We start from the raw sequence: 27,061 nt of genomic DNA on the forward strand, positions 1-27,061 counted from the left end.
TTGGGCTGATAAAAAAATTAAATCCATCAGTTTTCCTAAACACATTAGAGTAAAGACAGAATTTCTGGTTCTAATTATTAATCAGTCGGATTTGAGAATGTATAGTATTGGACTTAAGCTCAATATATTCACGAACAATATCCTAATATCACATTTTGTATTGAAACAATTTTTCACTTTATTAAAGTCTTTAAGAGCGGAACCCAAGCTGCAGCTCTCGTTCAAGGTCATGGGAGCTTAGCGATGCCTCTTTGGTGTAACAAAGCTTAACGTTATCTACAACTTTACAGGCACTACAGGAATCTCTTTCCCTCCCCCAAAGCCCCTCACTATGCCTCAGTGTTGTGAGGATGAAATAAGAGAGCAGGATACTATCCCTCATGTGTGGAGCCTGAGTGGGAATGCCTCTGTAGGAGAGATGCTCACTGGGGGCTTGGGGCAGAGTTAAGGCTGGTCTTAGAAACTTTAATAAAAAATTTCCTGATTTTTTTCAAAGCACTAAATTTTGGGTTTTACCCCTGATTCAGCATGATAAGTGAGCGCACACATCAATTTAAGCAGCTATGTAGCTCTACTGAAGTCCATGGGATACTGGCACCTAGGTGTCTTGGTGAATCTGAGCCTTTATTGACAGGTAAACAGGAAGGATGACCTATATTTTTAAACTGTATGGTCATTTCCCCTTAAGGTAAAGGAGAGCAGCGAGGGTGTTAGCGAGTGTCCAGCTCCTGTGTGCTGGTTTGGACTGCTCTGCAATGCATCTGAGCAAGGAGAAGCAGAACTTAGCCCTTAGCATTTCAATTTTCCCCTCTCAGGCTGCAGTGCATTAGTTTGTTATAGGGAGGTAAAAAATCTCCCCTTTGCTGTGCCTAAGCCACATTTGTGATGGAGAACAGTTTGCAACATTTTTTTTCTGTGTTAGCCCAAGCTATTTTGCAGGCTGCATGGGGCTCAGCTTTGCCAGATAATAAAAAAAAAAATCATTGGGTGGGAGAACTGGCACTTCGACTAAAATCAGAAGCTGAGCTCTGCTGTCTTGTTGTCTAAGCAGCAGCCATAGGTCCCTATCTTTACAATGGATTAAACAGAAAAGCCAGATCCAAATAAAACTAGGTTTTAAAAAATAACTAGTGATTTTGGGTGTCCTATTTGAGATACTTGGGAGTTTTCTATTCTTCAGAGCATGGGCACTTGGTGCTCAAAATAACTAGTGGGTTTGGAAAACCTTGGTCATGAACATTTCAATGCTCAGCCTTCAGGTCTAGAGCTGAATTTTGTAGCATGAGTCCATTTCTGTTAGTCTGTTGAAACATTTCAATACATCTCTGCACTTACTGGGTCTGACTGAAGTTCCTTGGCAATGGTTAGTCTCAGGATTTCTCCGCAACTTTGATATTCTTGTGTGAGCTTGTCCTCACTGGCTTCTTGGCTCTAACTTTGGATACCAACTTTCCATGAGCACAGCTCAGGACCTCCACACTTTCTGAGGCTGGCCCATGGTTAGCTGGCACTGGCACTCTCCCTCGCTCCTCCAGTCTTTCTCCACTCAGCTGAACTACGTTTTCTCAACATGATTAAATTAGCTGTGATTGAGTATAAATTTTGCCTTACTGGTCTGATTTTCTAACTGTCCATCTTCAGTTCAGAGCATAATTTATGTGCACAGTTATCATAAGGGTGTGTCTATAACCAGTAATAGCAGAAAACATTTACACATCCAACTGGCGGACTGTAAGCATGCACAGCCAATACATATACTCAGCCATAGTATATCAGCCTACATTAAGCATTTGACAGCAAAGAATTTTTGCATATTTTTACATGAATTTAGTAGATGGGTCCTTACTGTCTAGGGGGTGGGAGTAGCAGGATCAGGACTCCCGCCCCAGACCCCATGTGTAGGAACCTACTTAATTTGCAGTTTTGTTGATTTTGCAAAATCCAAAAAATCAACAAAATTTAATAAAAATAAAATGCTGGGTCCCTGGTGGGAGCCAGAGGTCCTCACTGCTGGGATGGGAAAGTGTCAGCTGGTGGGGTGGCATGAAGGACAGCAGACAAGATGGTAGTTGTTTCCTTGTTCCTCCTCCCCTGCCAAGACCTCTTTACCAATCAGCACCTAGGGTCAGGGCCTCTTTGCCAATCAGTACAGAGGGGTGGGGCCTGATGAAATGCTTGTGAAGTCAGCTCTGCACACTGTGAGCAGGCTGTGAAAAACCCTTTGTCTTGCTGTGATTTAAGTAGGTCCCTCTCCATGTGGTCTACACTGAAATGCAATGCATTTGTGCGGTGTTGGTACTCAGAGCTGCATTTGCTTTTATTACATCAAGAAAAAAAGAAAAGACAATTGCCTCTCCCCCCCTCTCAAGCCCACTGTCAACACGAAACTCAGGCCGTTAAGATTAATGGCAGCATAATGCACATCTATGTCTTTCCCATTTTAGTTCTAATCAGCGTTTAGCACGGCAAGTGTCACTTTAATGTAACATATGGAAGCTGACACTTTTTCACTGCTGTCATATGCAAGGGGTTGTGGTACATATTCCAAGAGCTAGGGCCCTGCTCAGTCATTTTCTTCTGTAAAATACCATATTGAGCAAATTAACTTCCATTTCACTGTCACATGCTCTTCCTGTAGTGCCTTTCTTATCACTGCTGACTCTGCATGCATGAGTGTGTATGCGAATATGTGTGTGCATGTGTATGCGATTTCCTGCCTCCTTCACGCTGGCCTGCCAATGGCAGTGATTCATGTGTCATAGGAACTGCACTGCAACAAAACAGAAAGAATTGGAGACAGGTGAATTTGGAGAACATTTCTTTCCCCTCCCCCAAAGGAAAAATGCAAAATACTTTCCCATTTCTTGCTGCAGGATTTTGTGGCCTCAGAATTAGATTGCAAAATAGGCTTTTTTCCACATTGGAAGCAGCCTGCAGTGGTGAGCCAAAGCAAGTCTCCAGCAAGACCTCTAAATTCGGCTGGCAAGAGTTAGGATGATTTCCTTGCCTCTGAAGGTATTCTCCCATTGGATTCCTTCATGTTAAATGTATCTGCTACTCTATTTTCTAATACACCATCACTGCACTGGGAAGGCACTGGACATAAAACTGAATGTGACATAATTTCTCTTCAGAGAAAATTTTAGTGCTGCAAATCAGGAACAACTCTGTTTTAGTGGACTTGTTCTGATGCAAACTCAGATAAAGTTATAGACTGAGTTAAACTTAACTACACTTACGTGTTTCGGTCACCACTGGTCATTTAAGATAAATGAAGAGACAGCTACATACCATAGGTAAATGTCAGGCTTCTCAGGAATTTCACTGCTATGGGCAAAGAGGCATTGATTGGGTAATATCTTAGAAAGAGGTACGTGTGTAGGTAGAAGAGAGGGCACATAAGCAGTGAAAGACATTTTAACCAGCTTGAATATCACTGTTGTGTGACCCTGGGAGAAGGTTGGAGAATTGACTTTTGGGTGCTGGCTAGAGAGATTTGGAGCTGTGAGCAGGCAAACTGCCTCTGGCTGTTTGGTTTCTTCTGTGCTCAAGGGAGCAAGGCATTGCACATTCTTGTAACTAACAGAATTGCATCAAAGATACTTGACTCCATCACATATTTTCCTTCTAACAGAAATAACCTGCAAGACCTCATATTTTACAGGTTTGCTCTGTTCAAAAGGGGTCATAGTAAACTAGAGGAAAATTTGTGCCCACATATTGACATTTAGGGGTGCAGGTAGCCCCTGAGGGAGTCTCCTTTTCCCCTTTCCTTTCATACTTGTTCCATTTTTCAATCAGAAAACTGACATGATAAGGCTGGAATTCCTACTGGTGTTTATTACAGTAAGGAAGAATCCCAGCCCTGGCATGTTGTAACGTTGTGCTAAAATCACATTGCACTGAGTCTACCACACATGCACCATGATCCTCAGAGACCTGGAAGAAGGGCAGGCAGGGCAGGCTCTCTGCCTGGTGCATGGATGGTGCTGACACAAATGTAATTTGCTCTCATTTCCTACTTTATTATTCTGTGGGAGGCAGTGTGATGTTTCTGATATTTTTTAAACTGCAGCAAAATCTTCACCAAGCTACAAAGCAACCTGTCCAGTAGATTGTGTTTTCCTACTCACTCTCCCTGGGACAAAAGGCTTTACTTCTTTTAAAGCTGGGGAATTGAGGGTTAATGTATAGTGACCTGGACTGGGCGTAAGAAGAGCTCTAGCTCTGACCCTAACCAGTTTGTGACCTCAGAAACCCTTCCACTACTCCCCCCCCCCACAACCTGTCTATTTAGATTGTTACCTTTTTTGAGGTAGAGACCTGCCTCCTAGTGTGCGCTCGTACAGCACCTAACACATTGGCTAGGGGCAAACATTATACATAAGCTGGTTTAAGTGATCAGAAACTAGTTTAAACCTGTAACAGAGCAGATACTCAGTGCACATAAATCGGTTTGAAAATGGCTGAAACCGGTTTGAGATAAACCTGGTTGAATGCAGTCGCTGATTTGGGTCAGACGTAACTGATTTGGGTCAGACCGGTTTATGCAACGTCTGTCCTAGACACCTTCCTGTTTTAAGTTAAATCAGAGTCCCCCAGAATCCCAGATACTCTGCAACTCTGGGTGGGGCTCTGCTCTCTGCTCCAGCCCAGAAGGGCTGGCTTCTCCCCTCTGCTCCTTGGCTAGAGCTCCAGCAGAGACTGCAGGTGCAGGGCATCTGCCTGGCTTTCTCCTGCTCCCCCCTACTCCTCACCACTCCCTGCTCAAGCAGGGATCCCCATTCCCCTCTGCCTTACACAGACACCTCTCAGTATTAGCTAGCATACCCCATGCTGGCTATGTCCATGCTGTGGGAGACGGGGCAAAGGACAGTGGCTTAGGGCTCTTCGGAGCTAATCAACAGGTAGCTGTTGATGTCCCTCCCTCCCTTCCTTGGAAAAAGTTGTTTAAGAAGGGCTTGAACTAATGAGAGATCCTTTCATTTTGCTGATGGGGTGATAAATGCTGTGGAAACCCTTGTTGGCTCCCTCACTGACTAGCAAGTGGGGAGGGGGACCCCTCAGAGTGTCCTTCTGGGCCCTGGCCATACCCCCCCTCAGCTCAGCACTGTGGAAAGGGATGGCTGTTTTAGTGCCTTCTAGCTTCTATCCTGAGCCACTGCAGGCATGTGCATGCATTTTTTCAGTCCACAGGGGATGTCTGTACAGTTACAAGCTGATTCAGTTTAGGTATGTGGAGATGGCTAGGCACTGCTGCAGCAAAAATAAATAGCTTCAGAAATGTTACCTGTAAACACTGTCTGAAAATGGAGGCAACTGGAAGATTTGAGCTAATCCCCCTCTGTTAGAGGGTCACTCATGTTGCACAGCTGACCACAGAGGGAGGTGGATGAGACTGTACTGCAAAATCTGGATCTGCACCCCATCTTCTTCTCAAATTCCTGGGTAGGGAAGCTGGCTCTGGGGTCTGAGCCCACCGTTATTTGTAAACTTCTTTCACTTCAATGCACCTTACAGTTTAAACTGGTGTCTCTATTGTGCTGTACCAGCCAGCTATTGGCCTGCAGGAACTTGTTGCAGGCACAGCTGGGAGGTTTTTCTGAGTTATGTAAGGTAGGAGTGAGCAGTCTCCCCTAGGATCATTCATTAGATTACATTATTATTATTTTAATGTTCAAGCTTTTTGAAATATTCTTTCAAAATGCTACTTCTCAGAGCCCCTGTTAGGTTACTATTACAAGTTTGCCTGCAGACACCAGTGGGGCTAGATTTTTCAGAGGTCTCAGAACAAAAGTTTCTTTTCAGTTCTTCAAGTTGAAGCATTCTCTGCCCTGCTACTTTGCAGCCTATAGCACTATCATTCCTTCCTTACTCCGACCAGGTCAGCATATTCATTTTTAAACAGTCCTCCTGCTAGACCAGCCTCTCATCCAACTCCCGCTTCTGCAGCTTCAACGTCACTGAAGCAAGCTTTGATTTTTAAGACTTGCTGAGAGGGGGAACTAGGCTGTGCATGTCTCAGGTGGGTGTACACAATACAAAAATAACCATACAACCCAAGCTCTGTTCGGTGCACTAAAGGAAGGATGCACAGATAAAACTTCAGCTGGAGAGGGAGTCTTTTATACATGAGCATTCAGACCTGTTCCTATTTCTCCTGACAAAGACAGAGAAGCACCGTCAAAAGCTTCTAAGAAACATTTCCATAGCTCTGCATCTATGCCTCTATCTTCTCCCTTTCTTTAACTCCATCTCCATGCATACCTGTCTTCTATATATAGACTCATTGCTCTCATGATTTATATTGCTATTTAATACCTTTAATAGAAATGCAAACTCATAACATGCCCATGTGGAGTGAGTTTTAGAAAGCTCGAGGACTGACAAAGAGAGAGAGGCCAGGACAAGATCTTTAAAGCCCACTGCTATCCCTGATTTCTTTTGTATAATGTGGATTCAATGCTAGCAAAAGGCACTAGCATGATGGTCCTGTACAGAACCGCTAGTGTGGGCTGCACCAGAACAAACTCTCTGAATTCCTCCTGCCATTGTGCCTCTTCCCTGCCTTGGGCGGGGGTGTGGTCTGAGAAGGAGAGATGACTTTTTGACATCTCTGTTAAGGCTGAGAGCAAAGGAGCCAATCACTTATTTGTCAGAAGTTCTAGTTTGCAGGGATTATTTTCAATTTGTACATGTTTTGCTGGGAGACAGTTGCCTTGTCCAGTCTCTCACACCTGTATGTCAGGCCCTCTACTTCCTGCTGACTGCTGCTCTCTCAGGGGCTGTTGTACCTCCCATGTGAGCAGGCACTGGTGTATCAGCAGTTTGGACAGGGGAGGTGAAGGGAACTGAGAGCTAAAAGGCAAGCAGATGGAAGGCAAAGGATTCAAAGAATAAGTCGTGAAGAGGAGTGGATATCCATATCCCAGACACCTTGGTATGAAACCATTTCACCAGATGTTAAAACAGTCAAGCAAGAAAGAGGAAGGTCTTAATGCATCAGCCAAGAAAGGAGCGATAAGAAAAATATTTATCCAGGCCAGGCAGCTTTGGGGGAGATGCAGTTCTTCCCACTCTCTTTTAGTCCCACTCCCCCAAAGAAGAAGATATTTAGCTACTGGAAATGTGGTTGCTTTGGATGAAATTGTACCAGGATCCTGTGTGTTCCAATGGGCAGGGCTCTCTTTCCTGAGGCAGGGGTTATACTTACCACACACAATATGTGGGTCCCACCCAAGTGCCTCCCAGTCAGTGCCCCTGTGCAGAGCCTTGTTAAAGCAGGCATTTCCCTTGAAAGATTTTTCCAAACTTGTGAAAGTCCCTGAAGTCCTCACCGATCTCTAGAAAACAGTAGCTCTAAACACTAAACCAAAAAATAAAACCCAGCAGACACCACATAACTGGGATCAAGAGATAACAGCAGAGAATCCCTCTCCAGCATGCAGGTTAATTAAATGACACAGATAACCTTGTGCTCGCCCAGACCGTGTGTGTTTTCCTTCTGAAATCATATCAATCATTTAATTAGCCCTGTGCTCATGCTGGCATTATCTTGAGTTAAAGACTGCACAATTACTTCTCCATTTATTTGTTTACTTATAAAAAAAACTACCTTTTATTTTCAAGTTATTGCCAGGTTAAAGATACTCCTTATGGCTGTTTCATGGCATTTTAAATCCAGATCCCAACCTGACTGCCTACTCTATACAGCTCCTTCTTAGTATGTATGAGTGCCTTCCAGTAGTACACTAAGCAACCCAACTAGAATTTGTTTGGTGTGGTGAAGTGTAATGCCATAGGTCACAGAGAAGATCAGTAGCAGAGAAAGGATTAGACTTTTTTGCTCCCAGGCTAATGCCCCTCTCCACTAGATCACACCACTAGCTCACTCATCTGGGTCTTAGGAAGGGGTGGTGGTTCTTGCATCAAGCATCTAATGCCTCTCATCTTTGGAGAAATGGTTTCATAAATCTACCTCATACCAGCTGGGGAAGAAGGCACCCAGACACCTTGGATATGCAAGTATATGGCAAAGTTTGGGCATGCCCAGTTTGGGCATGATTGACAGATATTGCTCAAATTATGAGAAACCCCAGTTTGGAATGCTGCAGGTGCAAACTGAATTGCATCAGAAAGCTGTGGGCAGTAGAACGAGAGTAGCAAGGGTAGCAGCAGGAAACAACTGAAATATATTGGATGGAAACACATTAGGAAAACATTCCTGGGCAGCATCAGATCTCTAACGCCTTGGCAGTGCCTGCCTTGCTTTTCCTGCTTGCCTGGATTCATCCAAGGGAACTCCAGGAATGCATCTTGGTAATCAGGGAAATTTGAGGTTTTCCTGCTTACCTTGATGTATCCCTGGGAGTTCCAGAGTGCACCTATGTAAGTGGGTAAATTTGGGGCTTTGCCCCGACATGGAAGGAATTAATGATATGTATGCTTGGGGAATCCTTCTGCAGCAGATTTCCCTGGTGTGCATCTACAAGTGCATTTGTGCTTGTACATGCACACCAGGGAAATCTCCTGGAACAGATTCCCATGTTCTCCAACATGGGGGATGCATATGCAGGAGGGGGGTGCACCCCACTTATAGATGTGTCCCAAATTGAGGCATGGTAGTGGTCAATATCACTAGACATCTATGGAGCATGATCAACTGTGCCATGACATATTGTAGCATAGTTGATTGTACTCCACAGGTGATGTCTTGTTCCACACGTTGTCAGAGGTGTGTGGGGAGCCCAGCCAGTGCTATTGCGGCAGAGTGAGCTACAAGACTGGATAACATGCACTGGTACAGCTATGTGAGAACCTTGAACACCATAGCACCCTGGTTCAAAATCACTTGTTCAAATTATCAAACACAGCAGTTAGCTGAACAGCAGGATTGAGGTGTATTGGCAGAGACTGGTAGCGAAGTTTGCCCAGCTCCTGCCTACACCATGTGAGGCACTAACAAGGGTTGGTAGGGTCTAGTTCACTTTTATGAGCAGTGAAACCCCCAGTTTTTAAGGTTATAATTAAAGGAGGAATTAATCAGAAGGAAGAGACACTTGCTGAACCAGTGTGTTTCTGATCCACTCTGCCATCAGCCAGGGAATCTTGCCAAGAGGCTAGTTTCCTTGCTCAAAACATTGCCTGTTCCACCAAAACTTTTAGGTCAACGGGGCCTGCTACAACTTACTTGCTCCTCCTTACTCCACCATTGTATCTGCATTGCACATCTGTATTACCTGCTCAGGGAGGGGAGTATCTGTGCAGCATGGTACCAAGGATCTTGCATGCCTAGGGTGGAAGCTTTTGCGCTAAGGGAAAGAGAATGACAGGCAGAGAGAACTTCTTTTGGAGACAGTCATGGAGAGAACTTCCTGTGAATTAGGAGGAAATTCTTATTGGCTTTGACTGTAATTTGTGCCTTGACAGCCTGGGTCCCTCGCCAGCTGTTTTTCCTGCGTCAAGTGCTCTACTCACTCTTGTTCACATTGCATTCTACAGGACTGTATTATTTTTTTCTTAACCAGAGAGCTGCCAGCTGGTGTTGTTGATCACACCCTCAGCAGCAGGCACAAAGGCCAGTGCACACTTTACACAACACTCCTTCTCACTCTCTTTTTGTTTTAGCACTAATAAAAACATTGTCATTTCAAGCAAGCAGCTGGGAGAGTCACTAATTTTAGCCTTTTCATTAAGGTGGTTTGGCAGAGTTTCCTGCATGAAGCTCTTCCTGCCCCAGAGCCATGTCAAGGCATGGGGATGGCCAGAATCCAACCAGCTCAATTCTCAGCTGCCAGCTCTCCCTCCTCAATGACTTACAACCCATAACCATCCTCTCCCCAGTGGCATGCAGTCCAATCCCCTTCTGTACAACTCCTTCCAGAGACTTGAGGCCCAGACCCATCCTCTCATAACCATCAACCCTCTCACCTCCAGAAACACTCAAACCTGTTCCATCTGCTCATATAAAACCTCCTTCCCACCACGGAGGGCCCTGGAATTCCACTCACTCCCATTCTTTAATCCTCGTCCTGCTAGGGACATGCATCTTTGACTCATCCATCTCAAACTCTTCAACTCTCCTTGGATATGTCACCCTGGTGTGTTCTTTCCAATGATAAATGTCTCCAAACTGACTATTGTCTCCTCCCAACATTTTTTTAACACACATAAATGCACCATCCTACACCATCCTTGAGTTAGAGGGGACTTTTTTCCCATGGTGTTTTTCATAGATGCTAGGCTCGGAAGGGACTTCAACAGGTCATTGAGTCTGACCCCCTGCCTGGGCAGGAAAGAGTGCTGGGGTCAGATGACCCCACCCAGATGCCTATCCAGCTTTCTCTTAAAGACCCCCAAGGTAGGGGAGAGCACCACCTCCTTTGGAAGCCCATTCCAAATTTTGCCCACCCTTACTGTGAAGTTCTTCCTGATACTTAACCTAAATCTGCTCTCTGTCAGTTTGTGACCATTGGTCCTTCTTACTCCAAGAGGCGCCCTGGTGAACAAAGCATCTCCAATACCTTGCAGTGCCCCTGTAGTGAATCTGTAGGCGGCCACAAGATCATCTCTCAGCCTTCTCTTGCGAAGGCTGAAGAGGTCCAGGTCCGTCAGTCTCTCCTTATAGGGCTTGGCCAGTAAACCTAAAGTGGCCTAAAGGAAAGCCTTTAGGCCACTTTCCTGCTGTCCCTGGGAAGCCACTTTAGTGTTTATTGAGAGTGTAGTGTAGCCTTTGTCCAAGAGCCTGTGAGAAGGATAGAGCCCACATATCCATCCCTTGTCACTGGCTCTGTGGCTTGCAATAGGTAGGTTAAAATGTTTTAACACCATGGATTCCTATTTGAAATCTCTGGGTTTTGTCTTGTCAATTATGTGTAGGCGTTAGCAAACCTAACAGTGCTAATAGTGTGTTGCATCCTGTGGCACCCCTGAAATGAACTCAAGACACACCAAGGTGTTGTGGCACCTTGGTTCAAAATCACTTGTTCAAACTGTCAGCTCTTTGGGTAGAGACTGTTACTTAATTAGGGTTAGGTTTTTGAAAGTGCTCCAATTTGGCCTAGCCATACTCACACTGAAGTTAATGATATGAATCCCTCTGGTTTCTAAGGGCCAGTGCTGAGCACTGCTGAGAAACCCAGCCCATGAGATAGTAAAGCACCAGTCACAATAGCAGCCCTGATGTTTGCCGGGGCTTCTAGTACTACTGCAAAAACATACATAAGCATCTTATCTCAGGTCACCTCTGCTTCCAGTGGGCACTCCACTGTTTGTATCCAACAGAAGTCTTCAGCCTAAGTCTCTTTCTTTGCTGTCTCTTCCCTACCCACTCCCATGCCACCAGTCTTCATTTTGCAAGACACCACCAGATCATCTCTTCCTTCCTCAGCTTTCACTGGCAGACTTTTGTATCTGGAGCAGCTGTCCTGTCCCAACCTCTGCATATTCTCGTTTTTCATACCATGTGGGGTGGCTCTCCCACTGCACCACTAATTTGAATTATTAGCATTATTTTCTTTATGTAGTTTCATAATAACTGAGAACCTCCCTCATGGGCTTTGACCTCCTCCCCCTCCCCTGTTCTATGCACTATACAGATTCAGAACAAAAAAAACAGTCCCTGCTCCAAGGAGCATACAAGTGAAGTATAAGACAATAAGCATGAAATGTGTGATGAACACAGACAGATTGAGGACCACCAAGGAACTATGAGAATCATAGAAATCTGGGTTGGAAGGGACCTCAGGAGGTCATCTACTCCAATTTCCCCCCAGCTCAAAGCAGGGCCATCCCCAACTAATCTTACCCCAGCTGAGGCTTTGACTCCCTGGGGTCTTAAAAACCTCTCAGGATGGAGATTCCACTACCACTCTGGGTACAGCCTGTTCCAGGGCGTCACTAGCCTCCTAGAGAAGGAGCTTTTCTTGGTATCTAACTTCCACTTCCCTTGCACTGTGGCACCCATTGAGAGGACCTGCAGGCACCCCAAGGCACCAGAGCAACCTGGCTGAGAATCCCCCTCACTAGAGACAGCATCCACAGTGCTGAAAGGGGCAGGTCAGCTAGGGGTGTGGGGGGGAGGGCTGGACCCCGCCCCCCCCATCTTGTTTCTCAGCCTTCTAGTGGCATCCCCTGCATAGAAGCAGATGTGGCAGTCAGTCTCTGAGTCCAGGCCTTCCTACTGCACATGCCACAGGTCATGGAAACCCAGCTGGGAGAGGCAGTCGTTTTGGATCTGCAGGGGTTTCTTGTGGTCCTCCAGCTGGCAGCCGGGCTTCCTGTGGAACTGCATGTAAAGGGCAAGGGGCAGTGCCCCCTACTGCCTGCCACCTTGGCCCTACTGTCCCCCACCCCTGCCACCTGTCTTGAGGGGAATTTGGCTGGGTGGAGGTATGGGTGGCTCTAGCAGGCACCCTGGCCTCCAGCTCCTCCATGGATGAGCTGCCACTGCTGTAGGGGTTGAGAAACTACTGTAATCATTAAAAGTGGTGGTCTCACACTGGCAGGAGCATAACCTGTATCAAACTGCTTGGAGGTTTTCATACTGTTCAACATCTTCATTAATGATGTGGACACTGGAGTCAGAAGCGGACTGGCCAAGTTCACCGATGACACCAAACTTTGGGGCAAAGCATCCACGCCAGAAGACAGGCAGGTGATCCAGGCTGACCTGGACAGGCTCAGCAAGTGGGTGGACGAGAACCTGATGGTGTTCAATGCCGATAAATGCAAGGTTCTCCACCTTGGGAAGAAAAACCCGCAGCATCCTTATAGGCTCGGCAGTGCTATGTTGGCTAGCACTATGGAAGAAAGAGATTTGGGGGTCATCATTGACCACAAGATGAACATGAGCCTGCAGTGCAATGCTGTGGCTAATAAAGCGACCAAAACGCTGGCTTGCATCCATAGATGCTTCTCAAGCAAATCCCGGGACGTCATTCTCCCCTTGTACTCGGCCTTAGTGAGGCCGCAGCTGGAGTACTGCATCCAGTTTTGGGCTCCACAATTCAAAAAGGATGTGGAGAAGCTTGAGAGAGTCCAGAGAAGAGCCACATGCATGATCAAAGGTCAGGGAAGCAGACCCTACGATGACAGGCTGAGAGCCCTGGGGCTCTTTAGCCTGGAAAAGCGCAGGCTCAGGGGCGATCTGGTGGCCACCTATAAGTTTATCAGGGGTGACCACCAGTATCTGGGGGAACGTTTGTTCACCAGAGCGCCCCAAGGGATGACGACTAGGTCGAACGGTCATAAACTACTACAAGACTGTTTCGGGCTGGACATAAGGAAGAATTTCTTTACTGTTCGAGCCCCCAAGGTCTGGAACAGCCTGCTACCGGAGGTGGTTCAAGTGCCTACATGAACACCTTCAAGAGCAAACTGGATGCTTATCTTGCTGGGATCCTATGACCCCAGCTGACTTCCTGCCCTTTGGGCAGGGGGCTGGACTTGATGATCTTCCGAGGTCCCTTCCAGCCCTAATGTCTATGAAATCTATGAGGAAGCAAGTGAACGGGAGCTTTAAAGATATATATGAATGCTTTGTGGAAGAAGAAAGCACCAAGGCACTTGTTTAAAAATGTAGCAGGTGGGCAATGGATTCTGGTGTCATTGAGTGACCAGAGGAGGGAGTTGACCTCAAGGTGATACTAGGTGTAATCCCCTACAAAATGTAATCCCCTACAAGTGCCCCACAGGAGGCACGTTTTGATAGGATTCCTACAACATATGGATCTGACACAAGTTAACTGAATGCCCCTCCCATGCCAGCAATGCACAATCACAAGTCAATGCAAAGGTAAGGTATTTGATTCCCAAATCAAATACCTCTAATGGCTGTCTCTTCCTGGGACATGAAATTAAGCTGAGCCAATAATGTTCCTTCTTTCTCTGATGAATATCAAAACCATGCCCTTTTTATTTAAGTTATATCTATATCAGCAGGCATGAAAAAGAGAAAAAAGATCCAGGACTGAGTGTAAGGTAATACGTTTTTATTCCCACCAGTTAGGGATGACAGCATCACATATTTACTTAGAGTGAATTTTGGATGTTTGGCTCTAACAAATGTAAAACAGGAGTGCATTACTGTACCATCCATCACTCATTATATTTAGATCATTCCAGAGCAGATAAGGTTGTACCTAATGTTGTTTAATGTATTAATAGGAGTGGCAGTGATAACAGGATGCTCTGATGCCTATTTCCCGATGGTGTTCTATGCTGTACATTGCGTGTATACGTCTTGTGAGCCTGTATTTTTCCAACCTTGCCTTGTTTTACTTTTGCCCCTCTGGTGTTTGATTGACAGTCTTCACTATGAGCATCTTAGCAAAGATGATGATAACTTTTGTATCGGCTGTGCCTGGAGTTCCTCACTTAGCCTTTGAGCCTCTGTTCACTGGTCTAGGGAGTGTCTACCTCACCCCTTTTGCCCTTGAATCGTTTCTGAACATCCAGACAGAGCAGCACGCCTGGCTAACCTTCAGTAGCACAAGAGGGAGAGCTGGCATCTGAAGATCCATTTTGTCAGGCAGTGTGCTGGGTGCTGCTGTATACTAGCAGGAGGTGGGGAGAGCAGGGAATGAGAAAGCAGACAGCAATTGATTTAGAGAGATGGCTGTCTGCTATCAGAAGGTTGTCACTGCAAAGCTGGTACAGAGAAATGAAAAACAGCCTTTAGGGCCACTCTCTCTCTCTCTCTTTCTCTTACCTGGAGGGCAGGTACAATTGGGTTCCTGGCCATGGATTCAGTCTCTCTTGGGATTCACAGGAGGTTGCACTTTCTTTCTATGCAACAGCAAAGAAGAAATGTCTCCATTTTTACTCATGTATTAAAACAACTACCACAAACACCAAAAAAACACCACACCCTAAACAATTACAGGGCTCTCCATCTACTCTCCCACTTTCCATTGTTCCTGAATAGAACTTGTCAGCCTTCCATCTGTAACAGAGACTAACAGCAGGCAGGGAGGAGGGGTAAGGGAAAGCTGGGGGCTGAAGCCATTTAAGCTGTCACTGACTCTATCAGCACATTTAAATCACTCACACAGAATAACAATGCCATATATTACAGTTCAAAAACAACCACCACCAAAACTTCCCTCTTTCTCCCCTCCTCTCCCACAGCCTTCCACCAGGATGGGATAATGCATTTCCCAGCCGTGTTGTTTATTGTCATACACAAAACAGAAAGGCAGACTCATGGGTCTGGATAGTGTAGCAGGGACATATGGAACTTTTTCTGCTTCTGGGTAAATCAAATTCAAGCAGCACAAGCCATTTTTGTTTTCCTCTTTCTATTTAAATGGGTTACTGCTGGCAAGTGCCATAATAGTTAAGAATCTGTCAGAAATTCCAATACAAAGAAAAGCAATCACACCTTTGAGCAGACTCCCAGTGATGGGCTATAGACTATCAGGGTTAAATAGATCCTTGCAATCCTAGCTGTTAGGGCTAGAAAGTCTTTCTGCATTAATAGTGCATGACTGTTCCCAGCAGTGAAACCATAATGATAAGTGGTTTAGCCAGCACCTCTCATGAGCAGCCTGGGCTGCCCTGCTTCAGGCAAAGTATCCCATTGTCCAATCTATGTGCCATCTGAAGCCAACAGAGTTACTCCCAGTCTTACCGGGCCTATGTCCCAGGGTATAATATGAATGCCCCCTTCATTTGTTTCAAGATTTTGCACATTTTTGTACCTTCTCTGATCACATTGCCAGGCCTACAGAGAGGAATAAGGGAGTAGAGACCTTTAACTAGCTCCCTGGAGGTGTGTGTGTGTATGATTTATATAGTAATCATCTGTCCGCAGCATGGACACACTATTGACCATGCCTTTGTTCCCCTCCAGCTCCTCTTGAATGTACAGTATATGAACCATTACCCTCTCTCCCTGGGCTGTCCTCCTGAAAGATACAGACACATCTTGGAGGCAGTGGCTCTGAATCTTTGCATCATCTTTGTTGCAGCTTCTCTGAATGCTCTTCAGATTATATCTTCTTTATTTATTTTGCCTAACTGTATTTTATTCATATATCTCTGGAGACTAAAGCCCACAGGGAGGCACTGTAGAGTCTAGTATCTTCTCTCTTGATATGTTGTTTCAGGCCTGTCATAATGACTGGCCCATTTCTAGGGGTGCGTTCACACCTGCAGGCATGTGCGCTTGCAACAGCTCAAATAGAAGCGGCACAAATTTGAGCCAGGGCTTTTTGCCTTGGCATACATGCCTGGACATGTATGAATGCTGTGTGCCCCCAGAGGCTGAGGTGGCATGGTGAGCTGCCTCGGGGGGTGGCAGCTCTGTCAGTGGCAGGAGCGTGGCAGCGGCAAGCGGGGAGCTCCCACAGGAGGCTGCAGCACTGTTGGTGGCGGGGAGAGGGGGGCGGGGTTGCAAGCACCCGCAGACACCATTGGCAGCAGTTTTTTGCAAGTGCACCTACATGCACCCTCTACGCATCGCCAATGCAGAGATGCATTTTGGTGTGGGGCAAATTGTACCACTTGGGGCAAAATTAACTGTGCGTGGCTCCTCCTGGATTTGCAGCCAGGGGGAGCTAGAGGCTGGGGCCAGCAGTATAAAAACCTGCCCTGGCATGCAACTCAGGGCTAGTTGCCCTCAGGAGCTTCTGGGATCCCCTTGTGGGAGGCTGGCCAGGGCCTGGTTTGCCTCAGCAGCCAGGTCCTGATGTTCCGCCTTCAGGACCTGCAGCGACTGCTATACGGTGCCAGTAGTCGTGTGGCATGAGGCCAACTGGGGTGCACCTTCCTCTGCCACTTCCTGGGGCTCCAATACGACTGGCAGCTCCTTGGGGGTGTGGGGTTTGTGGCTGGATTGTGAGGGGACATGGGTGTGGGGTCCATATGGAAGGGCTACTCACGAGTGGTGGGTCTTCTGCCCCCTGCAGGGTGCGGCCCCCCCCCCCCCCAGCTCACGGACTGCTCCCCCCACAGGGGCCACAGCTGCCCAACAGGGGCCCACAGCCCCTGTAACGTGCCCTGTCCTGCTTTTTTTCCCCAGGGTATTTTTTGATACCTGGATCTCTAGGTATCAATTTTTGCCCCTGCGTTGCAAATATGCAGTGCAGGGAACATTTTTTTGTTCCCAGCATGCATCTTGCAGTGTCTCAAAGAGGTCTGAGATGCTGCAAGATGCACATGCGGGCTCATGTGGACACACCCTAGGAGTGTGAAAAGAACTTCATTTTTCATGGCCTTTTGAGTGCATACCTGAGATTGCCCAGAGGGCACTGGTGGTGTTTTTCTGCAGTACATATATGTATCTGTTATTGGGAACTAGACTGAAACCCATAAGCTTATGACACAAATATGGATCTAAAGAGAAAGGTTGCATGCCCCCTTCTCAAGTTCTTAGCTGCCTACCTTTGCTAGATGGTTTTCTAGTAAGGAAGCAAAAATGACCTATAGAGGGCTTCAGGAGTGTGTTTGCAATACAAAGACTATATGGAGGAGAGCTGTTAGCTTTGCATTGCTTGCCAAGTGGCTCCAGGGCAAGGCTGAGACTGGTTTCCCAAGATCATCTGGTATAATATTCCAGGAGAGTTTTGCACCCTGGTGAGAATAGCTTGCTTTTAGAATGTATTGCATCTCGCTCGATGTGGGAGACCAGATAAATATAGCATCCTCTTGAATAGACAGAGGATAGGGTCTGGCAAGAAAATCATGAGCCTTCCTTCTGAATCTGGGAAGTCTGAATGTCTGAAAAAAGCACTGGACTAATGCAAAGAAACTTGCTGCCTCAAGAGGTGTTTCTGCTATGTGAATTATGCATTAGCATAGCACTCATGCCAGGAGCAGTGATCCCTAAAAGTGTGCCCTGGCATGGCTTGATTTGGCTTGATCCTTTGAGTCATAGAGAAGTAGGGCTGGAAGGTCATCTAGTCCAACCCCCTGCCTCAGGCAGGATCATCCCTATCCAAAATATCCTATACAATCCATTGTCTAGACTCTTAGCAAAACTACACAGTCAATTCTGACACAACACAAGACATAAAACCATAACCTGCCACAGGTAAAGCAGGGGAACCACCGTGGTCAACGTCTTGTTGCTGTAAAGGTTGTATGCTCAAGAGATCCCAGGATGAGGGCCACACGCCCTGTACAGAGGAAGGTGAAAACCCTCACAGTCCATACCAATCCGACCATGGGGTAAAATTCCTTCCTGCCCCCAAATATGGTGACCTGTTGAACCCTGAGCAGAGGGGCAAGACCCTCTAGTCATGAATGTCCAATTTTAAGTTTCAGCAGGAGAACTGGCACACCCCAGTTACAATAGCAAGCACTGGCTATAGCCAACACCCAATGCCTCTGAGAAATGCTTAAAAAAACATTGATACATGTAAAACAATAGCAGGGGAATTTCCTCCTGGCCCCATGTAGCAACCAGAAGCATGGGAAATACTCATAGTACAGCATAGGCACAGTTATGCCCAGCGTTCCTTCTAAGCCATGAGGCATGTGTGGCCACGCAGGCACGCCTGGCAGCACAGCATGAGCGCACCTGCGTGACCATGCATGCCACACAGCTTAGAGGGAATGCTGGCTATGCCTAGAGCATCCCTGACCAATGGCTATCTAAATTCTTTGTGAACACCTCCAATGATAGACAGTCCACAAACTTCCTATGCAGTCTATTCCATTGCCTCACTGTTCTAACAGTGAAGAAGTTTTCCTGATATCCAATCTAAACTTACTTTGCTGCAACTTCAAAGTCATTGATCCGTGTCCTACTCTCTGCAACAAAAAAGGGTACTTTCTCTCTTTTTTATGGCAACCTTCAAGTATTTAAAGACTATTATCATGTCCCCTCTTAAGTGCCTTTTATTCAAGCTGAACATGCCTAGCTACTTCAACTTCTTTTCATATGACTTGCCTTGCAAGCCAAACCCTTTATCATTTTTGTTGCCTGCCTCTGGTCGCTCTTTAACTTCTCCATGTCCTTTTCATAATGTGGAGACCAAGACTGTACACAATACTCTAGACTGAAACCTAACCAGTGCAAAATAGAGAGGCTATATCACCACCCATGTTTTTCATGGAATACTTCTATTGATGCATCCCAAAACCCCAATTTGCCTCTTCTGCAGCTGCATGACACTGTAGACTTGTATTGAGTGTGTGATCTACCAAGACCCGAGATGCTTCTTCATAGTGCTGGCATCTAGCCAGGTGTCAAACATTTTGTATTTATGACTATTTTTCCTGAAGTGTAGCACCTTGCATTTGTCAGCATTGAACTTCATCCTCTTGGCTCCAGCCCAGTGTTCCAGTATGTCAAGATCCTTTTGAATTGTGCTCCCATCCTCCAATGTGTTCATGGTCCTTCCCAGTTTCATGTCATCTGCAAACTTGCTCAAGAAACTTTCTATGCCAGCACCCAAATCATAGTTAGTTCTCTCTGTTCCACAACTAACTGAACAGATCTTGGTGTTCCAAGAGAACTGCTTTGTTCATGCTGATTGTGAGGAACTTTTGTACTCTCAGTCCTTTCCTATACCTTCCCTTTCCAGCAGCTTTTGGTGATGTTTTTTATCTGGTGCAGATGAGTATCTTCAACAAAAGTCATCACCAGCTGGTGAGGATGGGCACAGAGATCTGCAAAGGCAAGTGCACTGATGCCATGATGCACCTGATCCTCCTAGGCTAACAAGAGCCTTCTTCTCCATCCTATTTCTTTTCTGCAACAGCACTAATATACCCAGTCAACAAGGCATTTAACTTAGAGCTAAAATAGCTTGATGGATAGGGATTACTAACATTGGAACTTGAAGTTAAGCCTAAACTTAACTATGTTTCCTAACATAGTTAGGCCACGGTGTGGCCTTAAGGCAGATCTTTCATTTGGAACCCCATCTCTTACCAGTGATCACTATACTTAATCATTTCTCTCACTCTTCCAATTTCTCTCTTGGTAAAGCAGTCTTGTGTCTTACAACTTCACTTTTGTTTTCTTTAAATTAAAGACATTTAATTTGTCTTTAATTAAATGTATTTTGCCATACAGCATAGGGTGGGTAAGATAACTAGTAGGGTGGAAGTGCCTGACTTAAGGAAAGTTAACTTCAGTGTGCTTAGGAGTCTAATCAATGATGCACTGCAGGAGAAGAGTATTGGCAAGATGGGAGTCCAGGAAGGGTGGTCGTTCCTTAAGGAAGCAATCCTTTGGGTGCAGAGGGAGACGATCCTAGTACAAGGGAAAAGGGGGAAAGGAGCCAAAAAACTTTCTTGGCTAAACAGGGAAATCCAGGAGAGCCTAAGGGCAAAAAAGAAGGCATATAAGCAGTGGAAGCACGAGGAAGCTACCAAGGAGGAGTATACCTACTTGGCCTGCACTTGCAGGGAGGCAGTTAGAAAGGCCAAAGCAACTACAGAGCTGAGGCTGACAACACAAACTAAAGACAACAAAGTCTTTTTTTTTGGTACGTAGGGAGTAAAAGGAAGGTGCAGGGCAGTATAGGATGCCTACTGAACAAGAAGGAGCAATTAGTAACAGACAGGGGGGACAAGGCTGAGCTCTCCAATGAGTTTTTTGGCTTGGTGTTCTTGAACAGGGATCAAGATAAGTCTCCTAATGGGTTCTTAGATGGGCATCAGATGGACACCAGCCCACCAACTGTCGATGCTGACTAGGTGCAGAGTCACTTGGATGGACTGGATGTGTTTAAGTCAGCAGGCCCGGATGAGTCGCATCTGAGAGTACTGAAGGAATTGGCCAGTGTCATAGCAGAACCACTGGCACAGCTGTCTGAGCACTTGTGGTGCTCGGGTCAGGTCCCGGAGGACTGGAAAAGGGCCAATATGGTCCCTATTTTCAAGAAGCGGAGGAAGGAGAATCCAAGGAATTATAGGCCAGTCAGTCTCACCTCCATCATTGGAAAGGTCTTTGAAAAGATTATGAAGGATCATATTTGTGGGAGTCCAGCAGGAAAAATAATGCAGCAGGTCAACCAGCATGGATTCATAGCAGGCAGATCATGGCTGACCAATCTGGTTTCGTTTTATGACAGGGTCACAAAATGCTTAGACGCAGGAATAGAGGTGGATGTCATTTTCTTGGATTTTAGCAAAGCCTTCGATACGGTATCTCATCCCATTCTCATAAATAAATTAAGAGGCTGTGACACAGATGTTTACATGGTCCAGTGGGTGGCAGATTGGCTTAGCGGTCACACCAAGAGAGTGGTAGTAGATGAGTTGGTATCGACCTGGAAGGATGTGGGTAGTGGGGTCCTGCAGGGTTTGGTCCTTGGACCCGTGCTCTTCAATATCTTCATCAGTGACTTGGATGTGGGTGTAAAAGTGTACTCTGTCCAAGTTTGTGGATGATACTAAATTGTGGGGTGACGTACATACTCCAGAGGGTAGGGAATGATTGCAGGCAGACCTGGATAGGTTGGATAAGTGGGCAGTACACAATAGGATACAGTACAACAAGGACAAATGCAGAGGGCTGCATCCAAAAATATCCAGCACACCTACTGGCTAGGAAGTGACCCTCTCAGCAGCACAGAAGCAGAAAGGGATCTCAGAGTCACAGTGGACTCCAAGATGAACATGAGTCGTCAGTGTGACAAAATCATCAGCAAAGCTAACCGCACTTTATCATGCATCAGCCGATGAATGACAAATCAATCCAAGGAGGTGATACTTCCCCTCTATGCAGCATTGGTCAGACTGCAGTTGGAGTACTGTGTCCAGTTTTAGGCACCGTGCTTCATGAAGGATGTTGATAGACTCGAGAGGGTCCAGAGAAGGGCCACTCATATGGTTAGGGGCTTATAGGACAAGCCCTATGAGGAGAGACTGAGGGACCTGGACCTCTTCAGCCTCTGCAAGAGAAGGCTGAGAGGTGATCTTGTGGCCGCCTACAAATTCATTAGTGGGATGCAGCAAGGGATCGGAGATGCTCTGTTTACCAGGGCGCTTCTTGGGGTAACAAGAAACAAAAGTCACAAACTGACTGAGAGCAGATTTAGGCTAGATATCAGGAAAAACTTCAACATTTGGAATGGGCTTCCAAAGGAGGTGGTGCTCTCCCCTATCTTGGAGGTCTTCAAGAGAAGGCTGGATAGGCATCTGGCTGGGGTCATCTGACCCCAGCACTCTTTCCTGCCTAGGCAGGGGTTTGAACTTAATGATCTGTTGAGGTCCCTTCTGACCCTAGCATCTATGAATCTATGAATCTATAATTTTTTGTGTGTGCAAAAGGTGGAAAGAATAGACACAGGAGTGCCTGGTGCCACCACTGGGTTGGAGATAAGCGGCTGGTCATTGCCCTGTGTGAGATGATTTTGGTGATCTCAGTTCTGTTCCTAGTGGGGTGGGTTCCTGCATCACTTAACCCACTTGACAAGCTGTGACAGGGCACTTAGGGCACCTGTCAATTTGAGAGGAAAGGCTGGGGGAGAAGGAGCCTGCAGGTAGCCAGTGGGGGCTGATTAGGGAGTTAGCTGACCAGAAAGGGGTTGGGGTTGAAACACATAAACCCAGGGCCTGAGCTGCTCAGGCAGTCTATTCCTGAGTGCCATAAGGAGAGAAGCTCCTGGCAGCAGTGCCCCTGGCATAATTGAAACCTGTGTTGGTTGCACCACCATGGTGAGGCACCCCCTGCCTACCTGGAGCAGTGGGGGCAGCGGTGGTGGCGGTGTGGAGTTGTGCCCCCTGATGCTGCCAGGCAGGCGGGGGGGAGGGGTGTGTGTGTGTGTGTGGCCAGTGCAGGACTCCCGGGGGAAATGCAACAGGGTGAGGAGCTCTGAGCCTGCAGTGAGCAGCCTGCATCTGCCCCCACTTCACTCAGCTCTGATTTGGCTGTACTGAAGTTGGTCACCCTAGGTGAGGCAGGTCTTGGAACAGATGGTCCTGAGGGCAGAGGCAATAGCTCAAGAGGGATGGCAGTGAACAACCCTTGGTGATTGTAGAAGGGACTGGAAGAGAGGGATAAAGGTCCTAAGTGACTCAGCCAGACAGAGAGAGGGGCCAGAAGAATAGAGGGCCTGAGGCCCAGAGGGAGAGAGAGTTTGAGCCTAGGAAGGACTAGATATTTGGGAGAAGGTCTGGTGCCTGGGTGGGGACTAGGGTGCATTGAGAGAAGGTCTGATGCCTAGGCAGGACCAGGAGAGTCTGGTGCCCATGGAGGACTAGGGTGTGTTGAGGGAAGCTCCAGTGTCAGGGGCCTGCCAGAGGTCAAAGAGTTGTGTTAACAAATCACCTGCAAGACATGAGAGTGGGTATTAGGGAGGATGGAGCTCATAAAATTAGCCCTTAGGCAATGACCATGAGAACCTGTGGTCCTAAGCATAAGACCAGGTTTGGGAAGTCCTAGGGGAGCCTCCATTCGACCCGGAATTAATAACCTCAAGGTGTGGCAGGAAAGTAAAGGGGAGAGGGTCCCAGTGGAAGCCAGATTGGCAAAGGCTGAGCTGCAAACAGGGTGCATTGTGACCACCCCTGGGATGGGCACTTGCTACACAGGCCTTAATACAGAATAGTCCTGAAAATGCCCTCCTGTATCTTACCTACAAATAACCCTTTTGGAATTGACAGAAGGGACATTAATAGAGTTGGGGATGTCCTCTGGATAAATATAGGATTCACTGGAAACAATATCACTGTTCCTTTCACTTAATAAACATATCTTTCTGAGCATAGAGAGGCAGAGATTTTTCCTTGTTCAATACATCTTTCAAATAATAAAACGCATGCATTTCTGGGAACAGGTATTCACCATTCCTTGTGCGGGTTTGTAATTCTGCAGAGCATGAGAGCCATGATTAGGAGCCAGGATTGCTCTGCTCACAGGAATCCTGCCATTGTCTTTGATTGCATGGTATTAACTGTAAATTATACCCTTTTGGAGGCCGCATGTAAAAATAAAATAAAAAAAATGTCAAAAGACAGAGAAAATATTGATTCTGAAGGTAGCGGAAACTATGGCTTGGTTAAATTAGAACCTTAAAAAATAATAACAAAACGAATCTTTGTGAGGGTAAAACAGGACTAAAAGAAAAGGGGTCTGATTCTCTGTTCACTAACATGGGTGTAAATCACCTAAAGTCAATATAATCACAGTAATATGTGGAAGAAAAGGATCAGGCTTGAGGAATGGAAGTGAGTTTAGAGGAGGAGATAGAGGCGTGGATAGCAAGATTATGGCCAAGCTGCTGATGAATTGGAAGTCTATTTAATTAGTAAACTAGAGCACAATATATATTTAAAAGAAGAAAAGAAAGAAGCTAAATCTTGAGAGTGCTGCTGGGAGCTTTGATATACCAGGCTCCAGTTCCACCTAGTAATGAAAAAAAATCTCCTGATTTCTGCTTGATCTTAGGAATCAGCTGGGTATGGTCCCCTGCCCTGGTGAAAATCACCACTGACATCAGGAGGAGAATAGATCTCTCAACCTGACATGAATTTCAGCTGAAGTTGTACTGTCTTGCTTCCAACACCAGGGTCCATCCAGGCTCCCTGGAAAAAGTTTTAGGAAGCAGTTTCCAAAAATTAGACTTGAATTTTAAAGTGATGTTGTAGCCATGATGTTCCAGGAATTATGCAAAAGGCGTGGATTGTTTTAGGTGATATCTTTTATTGGATCAAATGCATGTTTTATGTACATTTATATAAGCTTTCAAAAGCAAGCCTTCTTCACCAGCAGGGGTCCTGGTTTTCTCTGTTTAAAAACCCAAAATTCTCAGATCAAAAAACCCAAACACTGTGTTTTTCTGTAATTAAAATATATGGTGCATGTAGGGGGTGTGTGTGTGTGTGTGTGTGTGTGTGTGTGTGTGGATGGAGACCAAGGCCCTGAGGTAAGTGGGGAAGCGGGAGACCTGGAGGAAGAGCAAACAAGAGTGGGCAACAGGGGAGGTGCTCTCATACTTCCTGAGAAAGTAGGGCAATCAACTAGTTACCTCAGGTGCCTGTACACAAATGCACAGAGCCTGGGAAACAAGCAGGAAGAATTGGAAGTCCTTGCAGAGTCACAGCTGTATGATGTGATCAGAATAAGAGAGACTGGGGGGGAGCTCACATGAGTGGAGCATTGTCATGGATGGGTACAAAAGAAGAAGAGGAGGAGGAGTTTCACTTTATGTAAAAGAGCCATTTGATTGTTCAGAGCTCCAGTATGGAACTGGACATAGGCCTGTTGAGAGTCTCTGAATCAGGGTTTGAAATACAGGGGGACTCAGGGAGGCTGAGCCTCCCCACCCCCCACAAGAGATGAGAACCTCGCCATAATAGACAGGAGCCCCTGGCCTGCCCTGCAGCAGGGGCGGCAGTAGTGGCTCCTCAGCGGTGACAGTGGCTCCTTGCTGCCACAACCACAGACCCCACCAAGCAACAAGGGTGATGCCGTGGTGGGGGTCTGTTATACACCACAAGTCCAGGAGGAAGAAGCTTTCTTCAAACAGTTAGTGGAAGTTCCCCATTCACAGGCCCTGGTTCTCATGGGGACTTCAGTCACCCTGACATCTGCAGAGAGGACAATACAGCAGTGCACAGGCAATTCAGGAAGTTTTTGGAGAGTGTTGGGGACAACTTCCAGGTGCAAGTGCTGGAGCAGCCAACTAGGGGCCATGCCTTCTTAACCTGCTGCTCACAAACAGGGAAGAATTGGTGGGAAATGTAGTAGTGGGTGGCAACTCAGGCTGCAGTGACCATGAGATGATTGAATTCAGGATCCTGAGGAAAGGAATTTTCCTCTTCCTGCATTTGCTCTTAGGCAGCAAGGACCATGCGGGGCAGCAAAGAGCAGGTGCAGGAGGAAGCAACCTGCCCACTGCAGCCTCTGTCTCTAGCTGAGCCTGGCACCTCACACAGCCAAAACCTGTGGCTAGAGAGGGGCAGAGCAGCTCTAGGACTCTAGGCTTTTTCCCTGGGTCAGCTGGGAACAGGATTGGCAGCAAGTGGGTCCTTGCCTTCCTGTGCCCACTTCCTGCCCAGCATGGGGTCTCCAGCTGCAGGGAGATGCTGTGTGGGATGCTGGGCTCAATCAGAGACAGCAGCAGTGGAAATGGGGTACGACTGTGCTGGGAGGTTCATTAGGAGTGTGGATCTGGGTCTGTTCTCTTTATCCTGTGTGACTTTGACATGGGACATTGTAAATACTTACAGAGTAAGATTGCTGGTATTTAAAAGCTATTTGCATGTTTGGTACTTAAAGATCTATGCTCTTTATTGTCTACTGAAGGCAAGTTACCAAAGGGTTCTACATTTGAATTACAGATCAAAATGCCTCCCAAGTAGAACAAAAGCATTTGCACTAGGGCTGGGCGAAGCTTCGGGTGGTGATTCGATCTGGAGGAGACTCGGCCTGATTCAGTGGTTGAATCTCCAAATCCGATTTGAATCAGGGGAACCAATTAAAAGGTCTGAATTGATTCAAAGCTCTCTGAAGCTTCGGAAAAGACTTGGAGAGCTTTGATGATTCGGACAGTCCCCGCCAGCTGCAGCAGGGAGTTGCAGACAGACTCAGAGCTGGTACGTAGGGGGCGGGGGAGGGGACCATGGGGGGGACTCCTGCCAGGCCCCATCCCCTCCCTGCTCCCCAGCCCCCCCAATCCCCGCGCACTCCCCCAGCCCCCTATGGCTGCCCCACCCGCCCCAGCGCCTGGTGCTTTAAAAAAAACCCCACTCAGCAGGTGCTGCCAGGCTGGGGGGGCGATCCCTGCTGCCCCCCACTGCCCCACTGTGCATGGGGGGCTCTGCTGCGAGCCTCCTGGCCCCCCTCTCACTCCTCAGCCCCCACCATGTCTGCCCCACCCACCCCAGCTCTAGCCCTTTAAAAAAACCCCAAAAAACAAGAAAACCCCCTGAACTCACCACTCCTGCAACAGCCTCGGGCTTCAGGAGGTTTGCGCAGAGCCCCAGTGGCAGCGGGGATTGCCCCGCGCTGGCAGGAACAATGAGTCCAGGGTTTTTCTCATTTTTTTTTCCTTAAAGGGCCAGAGCTGGAGCAGACTGGGCAGCCATGGGGAGGCCTGAGGAGTGAGAGCCCCCCCATGCAGCGTGGGGCAGTGGGGGGCAGCAGGGATTGCCTCCC

General features: G+C 46.9%; 1 long non-coding RNA gene across 1 annotated transcript; it reads right to left on the minus strand.

Moving 5' to 3' along the window:
• Positions 1-27,038, minus strand: LOC132244523 (uncharacterized). Its single transcript, XR_009456082.1, has 3 exons — positions 26,842-27,038; positions 14,711-14,787; positions 1-2,770 (listed from the first exon to the last, which is right to left on the minus strand). It is a non-coding gene; the product is annotated as an uncharacterized LOC132244523 (long non-coding RNA).
• Between the last annotated feature and the right edge of the window lie 23 nt (positions 27,039-27,061).

The sequence above is a fragment of the Alligator mississippiensis genome, chromosome 12 (genome assembly GCF_030867095.1).
Source record: "Alligator mississippiensis isolate rAllMis1 chromosome 12, rAllMis1, whole genome shotgun sequence".
Taxonomy (NCBI): domain Eukaryota; kingdom Metazoa; phylum Chordata; order Crocodylia; family Alligatoridae; genus Alligator; species Alligator mississippiensis.